Source organism: Dendrobates tinctorius, unplaced genomic scaffold (genome assembly GCF_039654945.1).
Source record: "Dendrobates tinctorius isolate UK_male_01 unplaced genomic scaffold, ASM3965494v1 ptg000162l, whole genome shotgun sequence".
NCBI lineage: Eukaryota > Metazoa > Chordata > Amphibia > Anura > Dendrobatidae > Dendrobates > Dendrobates tinctorius.
Genome location: NW_027361829.1, coordinates 46,070,387 through 46,088,513, shown reverse-complemented (window position 1 = coordinate 46,088,513; position 18,127 = coordinate 46,070,387).

The following is an 18,127-nucleotide window of genomic DNA, read 5'->3' as shown; positions in this document are numbered from 1 at the left end:
CTGTTTAGCTGGATGGCCAGGTCTACGAAGACTTCTGGTGGTCCCAAACTTCTTCCATTTAAGGATTATGGCGGCCACTGTGCTCTTAGGAGCCTTGAGTATTGCAGGAATTCTTTTGTAACCTTGGCCAGATCTGTGCCTTGCCACAATTCTGTCTCTGAGTTCCTTAGCCAGTTCCTTTCACATCATGATTCTCATTTGATGTGACATGAACTGTGAGCTGTGAGGTCTTATGTAGACAGGTGTGTGCTTTTACAAATCAAGTCCTACCAGTTTAATTAAACACAGCTGGGCTCCAATGATGGAGTAGAACCATCTCAAGGAGGATCACAAGGAAATGGCCAGCATGTGACTTAAATGTGAGTGTCTGAGCAAAAGGTCTGAATACTTATGACCATGTGATATTTCAGTGTTAGGACTGGCAGAACGGACCAAATAATGAAGAGATGGTAAAAAGGTGCGTTTGCAGCCTGGGGTCCACCGTGCAGAGATGTTAACTGCTGCTCTGTAATGGAGGAAACTAAATGGCGGTATCGCACTGGATACACGTGGGTTAAACGCCACCCCATATGTAGTAGCGACAGGCTCTGTTGCATCACAGAGCCACGGTACTGTGTAGCACAAATGCCGTACTCTGTTAACTGTCACAGGGCACAGCTGAGTCTGTGCTAGTATATAGTCTCAAGACTCTGCCCAAAGGATGCAGGGTAAGAGCCTCGCTAGACACACTAGGCGCACGGCATCGCAACTGCGAAACTGGTGCTGAAACTAGGCCCTGACTCTGCCTCCCACCAGCCAAGGCACTACCTCGCAAGGCTGATCAACACATGCGTACCAAGGGTAGGGGTTTCTTAATCAGTCAGTCACCAGAGACATTCATACGTGCATACAACACTCACTCCACATTGTCTATACTAGTGCACGGCCATGCGATCCTTTTATAACCGCATCCTTCCGGGACCTTCCTGATTGCCCAATCCGAGCTGCTTGAGGACCTGAGCATGGGACCTCCAATAACCAATGAGCGGTCATCTCCTGGGCATGATCAGATGAGGAAAAGCAGGACTTGGTCCCAGGAGCATCTGCTCGCTGCTAACTAATGATGCAGGCTATAGCTGACCCTGGGGCAGTAGGAGCAACGAGACGCATAGCATTATCCTAAGCAAGATGCTGAGACCGACGTCTCTGTTGAGCAGGAACCTCTGTGGCTACAGAAGAATGGGAGACTGCAGAGGTCATAGCTCAAGATTCCCCCTGTGCAGTGGCGGGAACTCAACGCCTAACATTTAGTTTTACTTTTTTAATAAATTTGCAAAAATTTCTACATTTCTGTTTTTTTTTCAGTCAAGATGGGGTGCAGAGTGTACATTAATGAGAAAAAATGAACTTTTTTGAAATGGCTGCAATGAAACAAAGAGTGAAAAATGTAAAGTTGTGTAAAGGGGGTTAAGTAAAAATGTTCATTGTTGTATTTATTACTCATTGCTAACTGGTACTGCTACATGTTTACCTGTATTACCACATATATGGAATGGTACTGCTACTCCTTTTAGGGTATTACCATTGTGTGTCTTATTGTTATTGTTGCCTTTATCTGTACATAAGTGTGATAATGTTCACTACATTTCAGGGTTTGTCATTTGTAGAATAGAGAAAGCGTAGTGCTCCCTTTGGAACACTAGGGGGGGCATTCTAGTATGTAGAACTTTTAGCAGTATAGGGTTAGGTGTAGGAGGGGCTACCGGGAGTTAAGGTTAGAGCGGAAGGGAAGTTAGTTCAGATGGGGCCTGGGAGCCCGAAGTGTCCACATGGGCTATAAGCCCAGGACGACTCAGCAGCCACGTAACTTTTAAGCAGCTACAGCCCACATTATCCACGGCCACTGGACATCGATACAGTGGGCCAGTACAGTAGAGAGATGTGGTGATTTATAGCCTGGGAGTACGCATTTAAGGCGAGAGTCGGTTTGAGTGAGGAACAGAAGGATGCTGAAGCTTCGCAGGGTACAGACGGGTCGAATGCTTTTCCAGAGGCAACCAAACCGGGTTCAAGTCTGGGGCGAAACAGGCAGAAGGAATTATCATCATGGCAAGGTTAGGCCAGAAAGAAGCTGGAAAGCAGTCTAAAACTGTCCGGTCCAGACGTGTGCTGTATAGAAGCGTCAGCAAAGCAGGGAGAGTTGAGGAAGCAAGTAAAGATGAATTTGTTGTCTACGATGTGCCAACTGTGGATATATTGTGTGAAGTTATCTGTAAAGAAATCATTCAAGTTACTATGAACTGTGTCTCAATTACTGTGAGTCGCCTCAGAGAAGCGCCATCGCCGCTTGGGAAGTGCCCAGGGGAACCCGAGCCTGAAGACGCAGGTACGCTGAACAGTAGATTGCAATTTTCTGTGAGGGAAGGCTGGGACACTGATGCTTTAGTATCTCTGGCCACGACTATAGTCCTGGCCGACCCTTACATTTGGCGAAGTCGGCAGGATGCGACCACCTCACCATGCAGAGGCAAAAGAGCTGATGATGATGTGTGTGTCTGCTGTGCCCTTGGAATATAACCGGAAAGAGGAGTAAGGGGGCGCTGGATATGAAGAAGAATTTGTGGACCTAGATGAAACACTGGATTTGCCTACTAAAGATTTTGTGACAATACCAGACTTGACTACTAAGTTGGACTTGGCTTATTTGATGAGAAAGTATTACACCATTACTGTGACCAAGATGGCGGCTGTGGAATTGACAGGAGATGGCGAAGAAGAAGTAGACAACAGCAAGATCTGCGTCCTTCGTGGACATTGCCACCGTCCCCTGGTGCCAAATCCGACCTGTCAGTATGCCCCAGTCCACCCCTGGTGGGTGCGGATGAAAAATAGAAAATCCCACCCTCTTTCTCTGACCAACAACAGATGGGTGGAGTTGTCAGAGGCGGACCCCTCTGGAAATGGGTGGGATCCAAAAGAAAATCCCAAAAAAAGCTGTGCAACGCCATTTTGTGAACTTGAACCGGCCACGATGCAGCACTCCTGCACCCGTAGCTGCCAGGGCATGGGTGCAGGCCAAAAAGTCTGCTGACACCCGGGAGTCAGCCAGCACTACCGCTTGTGCTGCTGTGCATTAGTCTGCATCATCTGCGGCTGCAGAGGTGATCTCAGAAGTAAAAGGAGCGACACGCGATACGTGCCATTGAACATTACTGCTTGCATAAGTCTGTTTAAAAAAAAGTTGTACATGTTGCACCCTAGGTTTGATTTGGGACTGTTACGTGTCCCCACAGGGCAGGAAGCTCTGTCATGCTCTGCAGATACAAGAGCCACACAGCTGTTGCAGCCCATTAACAACGTTGGAGCGAAGAATTGTTTATTTTCTTTTGGTTTTCATACATTGGTTTATCTTGGCCTGGAGGATTGCGAGCTAGGCAATATATCTGGAGCCCATGGACTCTTATTGTTTTTGTTGCGCCTGTTGCGCCCATTCTGCTGGAAAAGTGGAAACTGTCTTCTCAGCTGGAGACTACCGGAAGAAAGACTGTACTTCCCTCGAGGAAAAGGGGAGCTTACTTCCAGGACTGCGGTCACATGCATAGGACACAAACTTTGGTGTGACTACCTCATATAATCTCCCTGTGTGGAGTATGTGTTGTAAATATTAAAATTTTGAAAAGTGTTTGGTCAGGGACAACCAAATTTAAGGAAAGGAGAAAAGGGGGAGTGTAAACGTCATTAAGTAAAAATGTTTGTTGTTGTATTTATTACTCTTTGCTAACTGGTACTGCTATATATTTACATGTATTACCATGTATATGGAATGGTACTGCTACTCCTTTTAGTTTATTACCATTGTGTGTCTCTATGTCTTATTGTTATTGTTGCCTTTACCTGTACATAAGTGTGATAATGTTTGCTACATTTCAGGGTCTGCAATTTGTAGAATAGGGAAAGCATAGTGCTCCCTTTGGAACACTAGTGGGGGCATTCTATTATGTAGAACTTTTAGCAGTATAGGGATAAGTGTAGGAGGGGCTGCCGGGAGTTAAGGTTAGAGCAGAAAGAAAGTTAGTTCAGACGGGGCCGGGTGCCCAAAGTGTCCACATGGGCTATAAGCCCAGGATGGCTCAGCAGCCACATAATGTTTAAGCAGCTACAGCCCACGTTATCCATGGCCACTGGGCATCAATACTGTGGGCCAGTACAGTAGAGAGAAGATGTGGTGACTTATAGACTGGGCGGACGCCTTTAGGGCGAGAATTGGTTGAAGTGAGGAAAAGAAGGATGTTGAAGCTTTGCAGGGAGCGGTACAGACTGGTTGGATGCTCTTCCAGAGGCAACCAAACCGGGTGGCAGATGATTTCAGGTCTGGGGAAACAGGCAGAAGGAATTGTCATCATGGCGAGGTTAGGCCAGGAAAAAGCTGGGAAGCAGTCTAAGATGGTCCGGTCCAGACATGTGCCGTATAAAAGCGTCAGCAAAGTAGGGAGAGCTGAGGAAGCAAGTAAAGATGAATGTGTATCCTATGATGTGTTAACTTTGGATATCTTGTGTGAAGTTATCAGTAAAGAAACCATTCAAGTTACTATGGACTGTGCCTCAATTACTGGGAGTCACCTCAGAGAAGGGCCATCGCCACTTGGGAAGTGCCCAGGGGGACCCGAACCTGGAGACACAGGTACGCTGAACAGTGGATTCTGTGAGGGAAGGCCGGGACACTAATTCTTTAGTGTCTCTGGCCACGACTATAGTCCTGGCCGACCCTTACAGGGGTCTGAATATTTTCCATACCCACTGTAAATATGCCCTGAGGCATAGCTAGGGATTCCACTTGGGGTTTGGGGGTGGGGGGGTTGGTTATAACATTTAAGTGGGCTGCTAACTGTTAATCCTGATTACAACTATAGTGGCACACTGATATAACCGCCATATAATGACATACATTGGTACAGTTGTGGCCAAAAGTATTGACACCCCTGCAATTCTATCAGATAATACTCAGTTTCTTCCTGAAAATGATTGCAAACACAAATTCTTTGGTATTATTATCTTCATTTAATTTGTCTTAAATGAAAAAACACAAAAAGAATTGTCCTAAAGCCAAATTGGATATAATTCCACACCAAGAATAAAAAAGAGGGTGGACAAAAGTATTGGCACTGCTTGAAAAATCATGTGATGCTTCTCTAATTTGTGTAGTTAACAGCACCTGTAACTTACCTGTGGCACCTAACAGGTGTTGGCAATAACTAAATCACACTTGCAGCCGGTTGACATGGATTAAAGTTGACTCAACCTCTGTCCTGTGTCCTTGTGTGTACCACATTGGAGCATGGAGAAAAGAAAGAAGACCAAAGAACTGTCTGAGGACTTGAGAAACCAAATTGTGAGGAAGCATGAGCAATCTCAAGGCTACAAGTCCATCTCCAAAGACCAGAATGTTCCTGTGTCTACCGTGCGCAGTCATCAAGAAGTTTAAAGCCCATGGCACTGTGGCTAACCTCCCTAGATGTGGACGCAAAAGAAAAATTGACAAGAGATTTCAACGCAAGATTGTGCGGATGTTGGATAAAGAACCTCGACTAACATCCAAACAAGTTCAAGCTGCCCTGCAGTCCAAGGGTACAACAGTGTCAACCCATACTATCCGTCGGCGTCTGAATGAAAAGGGACTGTATGGTAGGAGACACAGGAAGACCCCACTTCTTACCCCGAGACATAAAAAAGCCAGGCTGGAGTTTGCCAAAACTTACCTGAAAAAGCCTAAAACGTTTTGGAAGAATGTTCTCTGGTCAGATGAGACAAAAGTAGAGCTTTTTGGGAAAAGGCATCAACATAGAGTTTACAGGAGAAAAAAAGAGGCATTCAAAGAAAAGAACACGGTCCCTACAGTCAAACATGGCGGAGGTTCCCTGATGTTTTGGGGTTGCTTTGCTGCCTCTGGCACTGGACTGCTTGACCGTGTGCATGGCATTATGAAGTCTGAAGACTACCAACAAATTTTGCAGCATAATGTAGGGCCCAGTGTGAGAAAGCTGGGTCTCCCTCAGAGGTCATGGGTCTTCCAGCAGGACAATGACCCAAAACACACGTCAAAAAGCACTAGAAAATTGTTTGAGAGAAAGCACTGGAGACTTCTAAGGTGGCCAGCAATGAGTCCAGACCTGAATCCCATAGAACACCTGTGGAGAGATCTAAAAATGGCAGTTTGGAGAAGGCACCCTTCAAATATCAGGGACATGGAGCAGTTTGCCAAAGAAGAATGGTCTAAAATTCCAGCAGAGCATTGTAAAAAACTCATTGATGGTTACCAGAAGCGGTTGGTCGCAGTTATTTTGGCTAGAGGTTGTGCAACCAAGTATTATGCTGAGGGTGCCAATACTTTTGTCTGGCCTATTTTTTGAGTTTTATGTGAAATGATCAATGTTTTGCTTCATTCTCTTTTGTGTTTTTTCATTTAAGACAAATTAAATGAAGATAATAATACCAAAGAATTTGTGCTTGCAATCATTTTCAGGAAGAAACTGAGTATTATCTGACAGAATTGCAGGGTTGTCAATACTTTTGGCCACAACTGTATATACCAGTGCTGCAGAACATACGAGTGATTACAGTATAGTTATATATTATTATCTACAGTTGATGGAGTAGTTCACTTTTCTCATCTTCACTCTTCTCCAACTTGCAAATTCTTTCAGCCACGACTTGTCTTCAGACATTACAACAAAGACACATCTGACTTCTCACATTTCCTGCACCGTCCCCATCTATCCACAACCTGCACAAACTCCTCATCCTTCTGATACTAGAATAATAAGTCGCTGTTGCCATATGTGTCCCTATTACTGCTAATGCTGTTTGGCACAATAACAGCGCTGCTCTTAGTGCCCCACATAATAGTGCCCACCACTGTGCCCCTTACATAGTAATAATGCCTGCTTTGTGCCTCTAGTTTCTAAAAATTTTTCCTTAGAAGAATTAATGCACTCTGCAAATGCCTTAGAAAACAGTATTCACATTTTGCCTTGAAGTACATTCGTGCAGATACATACTTATATACCATATGGAACATTCCTAAGATATGAATACAAGTTTGCAGTGCACTTGCTCTGTTACCAGGTAAAAAAGTATACACTGATGGTGTGAGGTTTGTCTCTTGTGTGTCGGTGTGGGTGTGTGGGTTTTTGTCTCTGTGTTGTGTGGTGTATGGGTTGTGTCTCTATGTGGTCTCTATGTCTCTCTGTGTGGTGTGTGGGTTGTCTCTTGTGTGTCAGTGAGGGTTTGTGTATGGGTTGTGTCTCTCTGTGTTGTGTGGTGTATAGGTTGTGTCTCTCTGTGTTGTGTGGTGTATAGGTTGTGTCTCTCTGTGTTGTGTGGTGTATAGGTTGTGTCTCTCTGTGTTGTGTGGTGCATGGGTTGTGTCTCTCTGTGTTGTGTGGTGTATGGGTTGTGTCTCTCTGTTTTGTGTGGTGTATGGGTTGTGTCTCTCTGTGTGGTCTCTGTGTCTCTCTGTGTGGTGTGTGGGTTGTCTCTTGTGTGTCAGTGAGGGTTTGTGTATGGGTTGTGTCTCTCTGTGTTGTGTGGTGTATGGGTTGTGTCTCTCTGTGTTGTGTGGTGTATGGGTTGTCTCTCTGTGTTGTGTGTGGGATGTCTGTTGCGTGTCGGTGTGGGTTTGTGTGTGGGTTGTGTCTCTGTGTTAACTGTGTGTGGGTTGTGTCTTTGGATGTGTGTGTGTTGGTTGTGTTTATGGGGTTGTGTCTGTGTGCTTAGATATATTTTGCGTTTACTGAAGTGTGCGTATATACACTTCTCCTGCATGCATGATCTGTGTATATGATGTGTATATGATGTGTACCTGATGTGCATCTGTTATATAGCATGTGTGTACGAAGGACATGTATGATGTGTGTGTTTGTGACTATGATGTGTATCTAATGAACATGTGTTGTCCAGTATATGTGTGATGTATACAAGTATGTAATTTAACCCCTTCACCACCTTTGACCTTCATATACGTCAAAGGTTATATCCTTGCCTTTGATACAATATCACACTCTGGCAATATACTATATCGAGGACTATGGAGGGTGCATTATAATATATGGAGGACTATATGAAGCCAATTATACTATGTGGAAGTAATTATATTCGGAGGGCTGTGTGGGGAGGCATGATATTACTTGAAGGGCTATGAGGAAGCCTTTATACTTTATGCAGGGCTGTGTTGGGGGCCTACGTAGGTCCTTTATACAGTATGGAGGGCTATGTGGGGCTCACAGTTGGGGATCATACTGTGGCGGGATAGTTGAGGGGGTACAGTAAGGTCATCATACTGTACGTGTGGAGGAATCACTGTGGGGGTCATATCATTTGTGGGGCACCTTTGTAGGCATCATACTTTATGGGGGCAATGAAAGAGGAATCTGGGGGCTTCAATAAGAGGAAAATTACTTTGCAATGGAAGCAAAGTTGTGAGATTTGTACCTATGTGACCCAGACAGTCTTTTTTTTTTTGGAGGGGGGGAGCCATGAGAACATCTGCTTTGGGGCCCCATGATCTCTTTTTACACCCTGGTGCAGGATGCATTGTCCCTTTCACATACGTCTCTGCTGCAGGACTAATTGCTCATAACTTACACACCATGTCCAATGCTGCCCCTTGGTACATGCAGGCATTCAGCCTTGTTTCTTCTGAGCGTCGGTTGTGCTCATCCCCCTTCCCACTCTCACATCCCTTACTCAACCCAGTAGGAAGACCCCTGCTATTAGGTCTGGACAGCCCTATGCACGGCGCTTGTGATTGGCTAAGCGTTTTGGGAGGAGGCGTGGTCTGTTGGGGAAGACGCGCCATTATACTAGATTTGTGCAGTGGCGACTGGTTGATGCTCAGACTCCAGGTCGTTACATGTGGTATATGTATGGTACTGCATGGTGGACCTGTCTGACTAGTCAGTGCCAGGCAGCAGCCACATTGGAGCTGCCCAGGGTTTTGTAGGCATGTTCCAGAGATAATAGTTTGGCAATCAGTGCAGCCTCCTGTGCTATGCTATAAGGATGCAGGACTGCATCTGCCTACAGGGCAACTGCTCAGCAGCCATCAATGTGTGTCTGTATGCTTATGCCCGGCCTGCCATTGTCATTTATGACTAGTGTTGAGCATTCCGATACCGCAAGTATCGGGTATCGGCCGATACTTGCTGTATCGGAATTCCGATACCGACTTCCGATATTTTTTCAATATCGGAAGTCGGCATTGGAATCGGAAGTTCAAAGTTGATTGACAGCCTGACGTCATCATGATGCGCGGTGTGTGCGCATCATGATGCGCCGTCATTTCGGTCCTTCCGGGGGTCTCTGCCGGCCTGCCGGGGGGCTGTGCCGGCCTGCCGGGGGGCTGTGTGGTCTGCCCGGGGTCTGTACCGGCCTGCCGGGGGGCTGTGCCGGCCTGCCGGTGGTCTGTGCACCCTGTGGGGGTCTGTACCGGCCTGCCGGGGGGCTGTGCCGGCCTGCCGGGGGGCTGTGCTGATGTCCGGGGGTCTGTGCAAGCATCGTCCGATGGGACTACAAGTCCCATCTGGCGATGCCTGCTACCATGACAGTGATTGACACATTAGCCAATGATGGGACAGTAGTAGTCCCATCATCCGGCTAATGTGTTAAATGTTAAAAAAAAAAAAAAAAAATACTACATACATACTACATACATACTACATGCATGCTACATACATACTACATGCTACATACATGCTACATACATACTACATACATACTACATACATACCACATATATACTACATACATACTACATACATAACACATATATACTACATACATACTACATACATACTACATACATACTACATGCATGCTACATACATACTACATGCTACATACATGCTACATACATACTACATACATACTACATACATACCACATATATACTACATACATACTACATACATAACACATATATACTACATACATACTACATACATACTACATGCATGCTACATACATACTACATGCTACATACATACTACATATATACTACATGCATGCTACATACATACTACATGCTACATACATATTACATATATACTACATACATACTACATGCATGCTACATACATACTACATGCTACATACATACTACATATATACTACATGCATGCTACATACATACTACATGCTACATACATACTACATATATACTACATACATACTACATGCATGCTACATACATACTACATGCTACATACATACTACATACAGTATATACTACATGCATGCTACATACATACTACATGCTACATACATACTACATATATACTACATACATACTACATGCATGCTACATACATACTACATGCTACATACATACTACATATATACTACATGCATGCTACATACATACTACATGCTACATACATACTACATATATACTACATGCATGCTACATACATACTGCATGCTACATGCATGCTACATACATACTACATACATACTACATACATACCACATATATACTACATATATACTACATACATACTACATACAATACATTCATACAATACATACATAGACATACAGTACATATAACATAGAGTAACATACTTACCAATACTTGTCACATTGTTCCCCGAAGCCATTGTCTTTAACGGAATAAATATTAACATAACAAACCACAAAAATACTCACCCACGATCCGAAGCAGTCCACGAGTGTGTCCCACGACGATCTTGGGTAGAGAACTGCAGCATCAGCTGTTGCTGCCGTTCTCTATGGGCTGCAGGAATCCAATGACGGAAGGTAGGTATCCTTCCGCACTGTATTCCTCCGCCACTTAAAAAAAAAAAAGTCCCTAGTCTCACTTTATGCCATTGCTGTGTGGGAATTTCCCACACAGCAATGGCATAAAGTGAGACTAGGGACTTTTTTTTTTTTAAGTGGTGGAGGAATACAGTTCGGAAGGATACCTACCTTCCGTCATTGGATTCCTGCAGCCCGTAGAGAACGGCAGCAACAGCTGATGCTGCAGTTCTCTACCCAAGATCGTCGTGGGACACACTCGTGGACTGCTTCGGATCGTGGGTGAGTATTGTTGTGGTTTGTTATGTTAATATTTATTCCGTAAAAGACAATGGCTTCGGGGAACAATGTGACAAGTATTGGTAAGTATGTTACTCTATGTTATATGTACTGTATGTCTATGTATGTATTGTATGAATGTATTGTATGTAGTATGTATGTAGTATATATGTGGTATGTATGTAGCATGTAGTATGTATGTAGTATGTATGTAGCATGCATGTAGCATGCAGTATGTATGTAGCATGCATGTAGTATATATGTAGTATGCATGTAGTATGTATGTAGTATGTATGTGGTATGTATGTAGCATGTAGTATGTATGTAGTATGTATGTAGTATGTATGTAGTATGTATGTAGCATGTAGTATGTATGTAGCATGCATGTAGTATATATGTAGTATGTATGTAGCATATATGTAGTATGTATGTAGCATATAGTATATATGTAGTATGTATGTTGCATGCATGTAGTATATATGTAGTATGTATGTTGCATGTAGTATATATGTAGTATGTATGTAGCATGTAGTATGTATGTAGTATGTATGTAGTATGTATGTAGTATGTATGTGGTATGTATGTAGCATGTAGCATGCATGTAGTATGTATGTAGTATATATGGTATGTATGTAGCATGTAGTATGTATGTAGCATGCAGTATGTATGTAGCATGCATGTAGTATATATGTAGTATGTATGTAGCATATATGTAGTATGTATGTAGTATGTATGTAGCATGCATGTAGTATATATGTAGTATGTATGTAGCATGTAGTATATATGTAGTATGCATGTTGCATGCATGTAGTATATATGTAGTATGTATGTAGCATGCATGTAGTATATATGTAGTATGCATGTTGCATGCATGTAGTATATATGTAGTATGTATGTTGGATGTAGTATATATGTAGTATGTATGTTGCATGTAGTATATATGTAGTATGAATGTAGCATGTATGTAGTATGTAGTATGAATGTAGCATGTATGTAGTATGCATGTTGTATGTATGTAGCATGTAATTTTTTTTTTTTTTTTTTTTTTTTTTTTTTTACATTCAACACATTAGCCGGATGATGGGACTACTACTGTCCCATCATTGGCTAATGTGTCAATCACTGTCATGGTAGCAGGCATCGCCCGATGGGACTTGTAGTCCCATCGGACGATGCCTGCACAGACCCCCGAAGCCTGCACAGCCCCCCGGCAGGCCGGCACAGCCCCCCGGAGCCTGCACAGCCCCCCGGCAGGCCGTCACAGCCCCCCGGCAGGCCGGCACAGCCCACCGGAGCCTGCACAGCCCCCCGGCAGGCCGGCACAGACCACCGGAGCCTGCACAGCCCCCCGGCAGGCCGGCACAGACCACCGGAGCCTGCACAGACCCCCTGGCAGGCCGGCACAGCCCCCCGAAAGGCCCGTACAGACCCCAGAGAGGCTGTACAAGGGAAAAACAGGATTTTTCTTATTCCGATACCGGAAGTCCCATAGATTTGAATGGGACTTCCGGTATCGGAATCGGCGATACCGATACTTTTTTTTAAGATCGGCCGATCCATTCCGATCCGATACTTTGAAGTATCGGACGGTATCGCTCAACTCTATTTATGACCCTTGTTCTGGATTCCTCTGTGAGGTTCTTGTATGTATGTGTGACATCTTTGCATTTGGACATTTTTTTTCTATTTCTCTAAATTAAAATGTCCACTATTGTCCTCATTTTTATAGGATATGAACCAGATTAATTTCTACCGATTTTAAAAAATTTACTATGGGGAGGGCGTCGTTCTGCACTTCGTCTCAGGCAGCACAGAGGATAGGTTCACCCCTGGTTTCTAATGTACACATTGGGTAACTAAGTGACTCGCGCCGCTTAGTAACCCGATATTTACCTTAGAGATCAGCTCCCAGCGCCTGCTTAGAGCGCTGGGAGCATCGCTGATCATTGGCTCCTGCTGCCACACGCAGCGATGCATGCTGGCTAGCGGGAAACCAGAGATCGAAAAATGGCCCAGGCCCATCGAGGACGATCAGCGATACCCGGCGGGGGGGCCCAGTCGCTGATCTCCGTCACCCAGAGCGATCTCGCTTGCGAGATCACTATGTGTGACGAGGCCTTAAGGCCGCTATTTGGTCATGAACTGCTATGGTAAACATCAGGACCACACAATCATGATCTCTGTGTGTTAATTAGATTAAAGCAGAAGCCCCCACAATCTATTAACCATTTATTAGATGTAGTCGCTGACAGCAGCAACTAAGGGGTTAAACAGCTCTGGATGGTGCCAACACTATTCATTTGCGATACAGCAAGTTGTCAGCTATAGTGTACCGCTATCAGCTGCTGGATTGTCACCTGTATGGGGATGCTATTCTCTCACATCTCAGGTCAGTAAAAAGACGTATTGGCTGTCATTAAGGGGTTAATGACCATACAAATGACCATGTGGACCCATATACTCTAACAAAAGGCACTGAGCCAAACAGGTCTATGTATGCTAATAGCCCTTATTTTGAAGCACTTTTCATTTGCTCCATGTTAAGGTTTCCTGCCATAGAATCAGCTTACTCTATATATTTTTTGTATCCTGATTTATACTATTACAAGAAATGATTTGTTTATGTTTGAATTGCACTGCTTCCGCTGCGCCTCCTGTTGAGACAAGGCAACTTTTTAACTTCTTTACTTGTTATGAATTTTGAATAAAATATTGTCTTTTTTCCAATCTAATCCAGTCACTTCTTTATTTTGGATCCTGTTGATCTGGATTCTGTGTTGCATACCAATTGTGTTATGTAAAGTGTCTTGCATCTTGTGTAAATATTGTGTAATTGTGGGGAGGAGGACCCCCATATAGTGTTTGGGCCGGAACCAAGGGGACCGCCATCAGAGTTATTGAAGGAAGCACAACAGGGGAATTACAAAGGGAGACATGCGACTGAGGTTGTCAGGGCAACAGGGGGAGGGGCTAGGGTAAAAGGAGCAGGGGACGCGATGAAGTGGCAGTTGGGGAAGAGAGGGAGTGAAGGCAAGACGCAGGGTGACTTGCAGGGAGACCGAGAGGAGCCTGCGAGGAGAAAGCGATCGATTTACCGACAAGAGAGACGTGAGAGACTGTGTCCAGAGACTGCTCCCCTCTCCCGTTCGGAGAGAATTATCCCCGCTAACCCCCGCCTTGAAGGGAGAGGAACTATACCTTCGGTTGTGGCCGTGAGTACCGGTAACCAGGCCTCAGAGACCTGGGCCCTTCCCCCCAGCCTTCCCCCATCACGCCGACCCGGCCATCATCGGCCTCAAGATACGCCACATTGTCACAGGCGGGATAAAAGGCTCGCTACCCTGGCTTAGGAAGAGACTCCTTGGTAAAGGACGGCTACAGGCCTTACTGGGGAACTGCGTCATCACCGCGCGCCACCTCCATCATTTACTTCAGGCCCGTTGAGCCCCAACGGCATTGTTTTCTTCAGGGCCTGTTGCGCCCCAGCGGCAGTGTTTTCTTCAGGGCCTGTTGCGCCCCAGCGGCAGCGTTTTCTTCAGGGCCTGTTGCGCCCCAGCGGCAGCGTTTCCTTCAGGGCCTGTTGCGCCCCAGCGGCAGCGTTACCTACAGGGCCTGTTGCGCCCCAACGTCCCCGTTTCCTTCAGGGCCTGTTGCGCCCCAGCAGCAGTGTTTCCTTCAGGGCCTGTTGCGCCCCAGCGGCAGCGTTACCTTCAGGGCCTGTTGTGCCCCAACGTCCCCGTTTCCTTCAGGGCCTGTTGCGCCCCAACATCCTCGCTTTCTTCAGGGCTTTTTGCGCCCCAATGGTATTATTTTCTTCAGGGCCTGTTGCCCCCACCGACGTCATTTTCCTCAGGGCAGCCGCCTCAGCGACCTCAACGCGGCCACGCTACTGAACCCCGCAGTCCCTGGAAGGCTAAGTGAAACTATATTTGGTTAAGTTTGTTGAGTCCCTGCGTGGACTGTTGGTGTTGTTTCTTTATCCTTGTTTTGTTCAGCCTAGCCCATCGGCTAGAGTTATATAAACGTGATTTCGAAAACCACCATTCGTCTAGTGTCTCGTCTCTGCATCCTGCGAACCTGTCCGACCCTACATTTGGCGTAGTCGGCAGGATGCAGTCTCCGAGCATAGACGGTGGTGGCGCAGGTCAGGGGGAAGCTGTAGAATCTGTAAATAATGAGGGCCCCCGTACTAGCATTTCATTGGGGGCCATGCTGAACAACCTGCCTAGATTTTCCGGCTCCAATACTATGCTATGGAGCTGGACAGAACGAATGCGGGGGCTCTTTCGGATGCACCCAATGACCCCTGATCTGGAAGCTGAAGTGGCACTCATGGCCCTAGACGGGGAGGTGCGGAGGTCAGTGATGTTGAAACCTCCGGGGCACAGCAACACTTTTGAAAAGGTGTTGCAGATAGTGGAACAGACCCACGGAGATCCCACTGATGTGGGAGAGTTAAGGACCCGTCTGTTTAGTCGGATGCAGGCAGAGGGGGAGACGATTACTCAGTATATGAATGTGCTCCAAGAATTGCATACGGCTATTGAAAGAAAAGACGGGGTAGGGGTAGGACCTGTTGACATTACCCTACGTGACCTACTGGTGACTGGGCTGCGAGATCCACTGATAAAACAGGCATTACGGGAACAGATCAGAATGAATCCCCAAATAGATTTTTCAGAAGTGGGAAGTCAGGCACGGGTTCGGGAGCAAGAGCAGGGGATGGCGGTCCCCGTGAGGAAGGTCCGAGGTGTGGAGGCCTCCACGAACACAGTTGAGGAACCCCAGTGGGTGGAGGAGATGAAGCGAGAATTGAAAAATATTAAGAGCGAGTTGGCTGAAGTAAAGAGAAGAACCGAACCAGAGACTGGACGACCCAGTGTTAATCCCGGTCCCTGGGGGTCACGTTCTCCGCGGGGTGGTCAACCTATACCGGCCCGGTGTTATGAGTGTGGAGAACCAGGCCACTTCGCCCGAGAGTGTCCGCGGCGTGGGAGATACCCACCCCGGCGGCCATTAAACTAAAGGGCTCTGGGCTGGGGTGACGCCGCTCGGAGCCGAAAACCACAACTAGGGGTGGTAGAAGTCCCGAAGATTTGATAGCAAAGTGTCCGGTAGTTTGGGCAGAAGTAGAGGGCAGGGCCGTCCGGTGTCTGGTGGACACGGGGTCACAAGTAACCACTATGCCCGCAGCGTACTTTCAACGAAACTTTCCAGAGGCAGCAAGGCCTCAGTGGGGACCCATGATTAGACTAGTAGCTGCTAACCAACTGCCGGTCCCGGTTGCCGGGGTAGTGTAGGTGCAGATGACGTTGTGCGGTAAACCCCTCGGCCGCAGAGGGGTGGTGCTGACTGAAGGAGAAGCTGATCAACGACACCCCGTCACCCTAGGCATGAATATTTTAAAAGAGTTTGGTAACCTGTTGCTTAATGATCCCACACAAAGGACACTGAAGCAGTGGGGTTCTCGCACAGCTCAGGGACAGGTATTCCAGCAGCTGGTGCGAGGTGCGCGGGTGCATCGGGATTGCCAGGATGGTGAGGCTCTGGGTAAGGTCATCGCGTCAGCGGCACCCCTGCTTGTGCTGCCTCCTGGACAGACAGTGGTGGCCCTGCCAATTCGGGCCCCGATACCTTTGGAGGGCGTAGAGGTGCAGGTGGAGCCGTGTTACTCAGAGCACTTACCTCCTGGCATACTGGTGGCTCGTTCCCTCGCTACGGTGCGAAAAGGAACCGTCCTGGTCCGCTGCGTTAACTTTGAAGACCGAGATACCATTCTGAAAGCCCGGACTGTACTGGCCAAACTAGTAAAGCCTTTAGAAGAAGTGCTGCCCGCTCCTGCGGTTCAATTGCGAGTACACCCCGAGGATCCTTCGGAGGTAACAATACGAACCTTACAGGCCCACGAAGTCTCGACACAAGAGAAGGGCCGAAATATTTTGGAGCAGATGCGGGCTGAGCTTTCTGGACTAACTGCAGCCCAACTTTCACAAGTAAAAGCATTGCTGGGACAGTACCACAAAGTATTTGCTAGCCATGAGGATGACTTTGGGTGTACCACCGCCATCACTCATGAGATCCCCACAGCAGGAGCGGCCCCTATCCGAGAACGATATCGACAGATCCCGCCACAACTCTATCAAGAGGTGAAAGCTTTGCTGGCTCAGATGCTGCAAAAAGGGGTGATACGGGAAAGTCAAAGCCCTTGGGCGGCCCCCATCGTGTTGGTCCAGAAGAAAGATGGTACACTACGATTCTGTGTGGATTATCGTAAATTGAATGCTTGCACTATTAAAGACTCATACCAACTGCCTCGCATAGAAGAATCTCTGTCTGCATTGGGCAAAGCAACATATTTTTCGACCCTGGACTTGGCCAGTGGGTACTGGCAGGTGCCCATGTCAGAAGAGGACAGAGCTAAGACGGCGTTCATAATGCCCATGGGACTGTTTGAGTTTAATCGTATGCCATTCGGGCTGGCCAACGCCCCCGGGACCTTTCAGCGATTGATGGAGCGATGTCTAGGAGATCTCAATTTTGAGGCCACGTTGATCTACCTGGACGACATCATTGTCTATGCCGCCTCCTTCGAGGACCACCTGAAGCGGTTGGGACAGGTACTCAGCCGGCTGCAAAAGTACGGGTTGAAGGTGAAGCCTCAGAAATGCCACCTATTTCGCTCTCAGATTGAGTATCTGGGTCATGTCGTTTCGGCAGAGGGTGTGAGGCCGTCCCGGGAGAAGGTTGCTGCTATCCAGGAATGGCCTACCCCCAAGACGGTGAAAGACGTGCGGGCTTTTCTGGGGTTAGCTGGATATTACCGTCGTTTCGTAAAGAATTTTGCATGCCGAGCTCGAGCCCTGCATGACCTGCTGAAGGGTGCTCCCAATGGGCGAAAAATCCAGTGGCAACACCCTCAGGAAGAGGCCTTCCGAGATCTTAAGGCTGCACTCTCGGATGCCCCAGTGTTGGCTTATGCGGATTTCTCTCAGCCGTTCATCCTGCACACTGACGGGAGTCTTCACGGGCTAGGGGCTGTGTTGTCACAGGTTCAGGA